The 4,822-nt window shown below is 60.5% G+C and overlaps 1 long non-coding RNA gene across 1 annotated transcript; it reads left to right on the top strand.

Moving 5' to 3' along the window:
• Positions 1–3,027: 3,027 nt before the first annotated feature.
• Positions 3,028–4,044, top strand: LOC140846194 (uncharacterized). The gene is made up of 2 exons (XR_012125128.1): positions 3,028–3,217; positions 3,462–4,044. It is a non-coding gene; the product is annotated as an uncharacterized lncRNA (long non-coding RNA).
• Positions 4,045–4,822: the final 778 nt, after the last annotated feature.

Raw genomic sequence — 4,822 nt, 5'->3', positions numbered from 1 at the left:
CTTTACTGTTTTGGTTATTATTCACTCATACATTCCTGCACACACCTATTTATTTACTCATCTATTCCAGATAATACTGTATTGCACACCTTCCAAGCACCAGGCATGTGGCCTCTGAGGCTGAACAAATTTCTCTTCTCTGCAGTAGTTGGCGATGACCAAAAATAGCCCTATCCTCAGGAGAAATCCACATACATGCAAATGAGCTGAGGGAAAGCAAATGCCAGGGGTTGCCCATGTGTGCACATGTGTGTGTACATGGGTGTTAATGTATGCACATACGTCTGCATCGGTGTTAATGCATGCATGGGTACATCAGGAGACCCATGTGCATGTCATGTTAGTATCTGCGCATGTGGGTGCCCAAGTGCATACCTGTGCATGTACCCATGCATAGGTATACATGTGTGTGTTGTACATGTGGTGCTTTAGCAAGTATCATGAGAACATATGGACAAGTGTGAATCTAGATGAGTGTGGCTGAGCAAGGGCAAATGTGTGGGCAAATGTGTGAGAACAATAAGGCCCAAAGCTGGTGCCCTCTGCTGCCTACAGCCCAAGAAGGGCCTCTGAGAGGTCCTCTCAACCATCTGCCAGCTGCAAGTAGACATGCACCCCTTCCCCAAGTCGGGCGCGAATGTTCTCGTGCCCAGGGACCACCCCAGGACCCTCCCTGGTACCCAGTATGGTTTTCAGGAAGTCCTTCCAAAATTCTGACCACAGTCCCTGGGTGGCACTTCAGAAGCCAGTAGTCCCAAAGCTCCTGAGTGGAACAGACATCAGCCTTATGTTCCAGGTCCATGTTGGCCCTACACCCTCATTCAGCTCCCCACCACTTACCCTTCCAAAGGTGGGAGGTGGGACCTCACAGTCCTAAAGGCCTCTCCTATCTGGGCATCTGATCCCTACCCTATTCCTGCCCCCAGAATGCCCAATATAACACCCCCTGTCAATGCATCATCCCCTTAGGGGTGGGTGTCCAAGTCACCTGGCCTCTTCCCCACCACCACAAGACTGATGTTTGACAAAGCAGCGTGGCTGGCACAGGTCTAGCAAGAGTGAGGCCTCAAGCACTAACCAGGAGAGCGCCCAGTGGGCATCTGTAACTGGCAGGGCTGTGAGGGGGCAAGACTTCCTGAAGGTGAAAAAGGTCTAAAGCACGAGGGGAAAGACCCACAAATGAAACCACCCCCAGGGGACTGACTTCTACCCCACACCTACTCTTGCCTGCCCATGACCTGGTGGAGCCCCTTGAGGGACCAGACTTGGGGATCCAGAGACAGTTGGGCTAGACTCTCTGCCTTCGAAACTAGCACCTGAACCACAGACCTGGGTTCCAGTTCTGGTTCTAATAGTGATAACAATAAAGGTTCACGTTTAGCATTCAGTTACTAAGTACCTGGCCCTGCACTGACCCTTTCAAGCCACACATTGTTTTAGTGTGTCAGAACTATCAAGGTTACTCCCATTTTATGGCTGAGCTCATCTGCCCTCCAGCATGCAGCTGATTAGTGGCAGGTCCAGGAGAGCCCACACTCTTCACCCTGGGGCGCCTACAGCGTGACCCTAAGTAGCCCCTTTCCCTCTCTCCGTCTCCCAGTCTGTGCAGTGAGGGTGCTAATTGCTGTGACCTCCCATCTGTGTGGGACTCGCAGCTCTGACTCCTGGGCAAGGGGGTCTCGCCTCAGAGTGAGAGCCAGGGCCTCCCCTGGGGTCTTGTGAAACATGCAGACGACAGGACCACCCCAGACCCACTGAATCAGCCTCTCCACCTACTCCTGCCTCCCCTCCCCTCCCACATAGGCAAGATCACAAAGCCAAGGGGTCTGCGGTGGGCGCACCAAGGTTTGAGATTTCCTGGGGTGGTGGGATCCCGGGCTGGGAGGAAGGTGGGGGAAAGTGGAAGGCAAACCCCCAGCCCAAGCCCAGCGGGGGAACTTCAGGTCACAAAGCTGGGCGTGCCCTGAGGCCTGGCTACCACTCCTTCCTCATCCAATGGGCAGTTCTTCATCTAACTGGGAGGTTAGTGGATTCCAGGGATGCCCCCCATCAGGGGTTGGGGAGGAGGGAAGTGAGTTCTGTCCTCCCAGTCATCCCCCCACTCTGCCCCACGCTGTCACACCTGGGCCAGACAGGCACAAGTGTCTGAACAGATGCCACCCCCAAAAATAAAAAACCTTGAGTGGTGTGAGAGCAACCAGCGAGGCTGAGGGAGGGGCATTCTGGGGGCTTGGAGAGGCAGGAAGGTGGGGACCCGCGCAGACAAAGGCCGACCCCAGCCAGGCCGACTGGCCTGCCAGCCCACTCCCACCCCCCTGCGCCAGGCAGCTTGGCAGGCTTGAGCGCCAGCTCCTCGATCCGAGCGGAGCTCCCACCGAGCGTGCTTAATGCGGCGGCAGTGACATTTCTGCCATAGAGGCAAACGCAGGAACCCGGCCATTTTGATGAAGGGCGCTTAGGGTGCGGGAGGGCAGTGAAGGAGGGCGGAGTTCCGACCAACGTCTGCAGCCGCCGCCCTAACCCACCACTCTCGCCTCTGTCCAGCGCCCAAGCCAGAGGGTCACAAAACTAGGGTCGCCAGACAGGGAAGCTACTACCTAAGAATTTCCTGCCCTCTTGTATAGGTGGGGAAACTGAGGCCATGGCTCTGACACTAGCCAGGTCTGGAGAAAAAGAGGGATCGAGAAAAGCCCCGGGGAGGCTTCCATGAGGGACGCTCCAGCGGGAGCGCCCGCTTGAGGAGCCAGAGAGACAGGTCTCCGAAGGGCTTCCGCACCTGGCCCCCGACCTCGGCGCGCCCTCATGGGGGCTCTCGCGGCGCCGCTACTCCTCCGCGCAGTGAGAGGGTTAAGCCTCCCTCGGTCCTTGCCGCAGTAAGTGGAGAGGAAAGAGGTGTCAACTCTGTTCTCACCACAGCGGGGCTGGCGGATGGCACCTCCCCCCGCCCCGCGCACCCCGCCCGGCCTGCTCCCCCGCCCTCCCCTCGGAGCGCGCGCGCACACACCTCCCACCGCTTTGCCCAAATTATTTTCGATCCCGGGAGACTCCGGATGCCAGACGCGCTCCGCGGCGGCGGCGGCCGCCGCGCCTGATTCATTGCGCCAAAGCTGCAGATGCGACCTCCCGCCTGCGCCCTGTGCCCCGGCCCGCGCCGGGCTGCGTGCGAGCCTGGAGGGAGGGGGTGGCAATTTGTAGGCGCCCCCCCCTCCACCAAGAGGTGGGCCCCAGACCCCCGGGGCCAAGTCCCTAGTCCCCAGCTCCCCAGGCTGCACTAATTAGCTTCCTCGGGGGGCGCCACGCGGCGTCAGGGGCGGCGATTTCCCGGCTGGGCTGCGGGGGAAGCGCTCCCACCGCCTGGGAAGGTGAAATGGGAAACTCGATTCAAAGAGCTTTCCTCCCCCCTCCCGCCAAGCGCCGTAGAAAACGGGTTTGAAATTCCTTTTTTTTTTTTTTATTTATAGTGCACCGTCTCCATGGAAACCGCGGAGGAGGTCACGGTAGCTGGGCCCCCGCGCGTCACCCCGCGCCTCGCCGGCTGCAGGCGCCCGGATTGCGGCCTCCCAGGCGCCGCGGCCCGCGTGGACTCCACTCCGAGTTCCCCGCCCCCGCTTCACTCCGCGGGCGGCTCAGGCCATATGACTGTCGGTCCCAACCGGGAACGGCGCACCTGGGCACCAAGTACGCTGGCTACACCTCTGTCCCCAGGCTCTGGCACGCGGGAATGCGCCAAGAAACACGTGCCCAGCTCCAAGATGGGAACATGCGCGGCAAGATGCCACCGAGGGGCTCACTGCACTTGTGAATGCGCTGGGGGATCAGCCTATATAGGCGCACAATTCCAGAGCTCTTGCCAAAATGAGACCACCCGTGGTTAAGACCTCGAGTCAGGTGACTCACCTGTGTAACTAACCAGCTATGTGACTTCGGGCAAGTCACAACCTCTGCGTCTCAGCTTGCTCATCAGCAAAATGGAATTACTGTGAAGCTTGAGACCAAGTACGTTAAACGCTTAACACTATGTTTGGCACAAGGTTCTGAAAAATGGTAGCTCTGTTGGGGTTACTTTCTCCAGGCTGGTAAAACCGAGGCGCAAAAGGCTTTGCTGAAGGGTGCTGTCAGCCAGGAGGCTGGGAGTTACACCTTGAGCTCCCCAGCACCTCAGCCTAGACTCACAGGCGGGAGATGAGGGGACCCCTGCCGGCTGCTCAGGGCCTGGGCCCGCCTGGGGCGCGCGGTGGGCGGGTTGGAGACTCCAGACCTAGCCACATCCGCACCCGGAACCCTGGAAACGGGGCTCCCCGCAGTGCCCGCCCCCCTCGCCGCCCCAGCACCATTAGCAACAGGCCCGCCTGCCCTCCCTCTCTGCGCTAAGACCGCACCTGCCCCACCGGATGGCCGCCCCGGGGCCAGGCCTTGCCCCCAACCGTGCACACTTCCTCCCGGACCCCCAGCGCCCCGTCAAGCACGCTGGGGGAGGGGACCGGGCCACCCCCGCCCCGCCAGCTTCCCACAGCCTGAGCTGCCCGGAGCCGGGGAGGCAGGAAGTCTCAGAGCCGGGGCGTGGAGGCGGGGTAGGGGCAGGAAGTTGGGGGTGACTCTCCCAGAGACCCCAGACAGGGCCCCGGCGTGGGAGCGGGGTGGGCGGGCGCGTTAGGGATTAGAGGGCGCCCCCTCCTCTGTAGCCTTGGGCCATGTGACCCCGGTCGAAGCGCCCAGCGGAGGGCGAAGACCGCTACCTCTGGCGACCCCCAGCAGCGCACACGAGGGAGGGGCCGCCTTTGTCTACTTGGCCGCAGAGGCAGCCCCCCACAACCCCTCCCCC

Source organism: Manis javanica, chromosome 14 (assembly GCF_040802235.1).
Source record: "Manis javanica isolate MJ-LG chromosome 14, MJ_LKY, whole genome shotgun sequence".
In the NCBI taxonomy this organism is placed as follows: Eukaryota; Metazoa; Chordata; class Mammalia; order Pholidota; family Manidae; genus Manis; species Manis javanica.
Note: the sequence above shows the minus strand (reverse complement) of the source record. Positions and strands in the feature narration are given on the sequence as shown.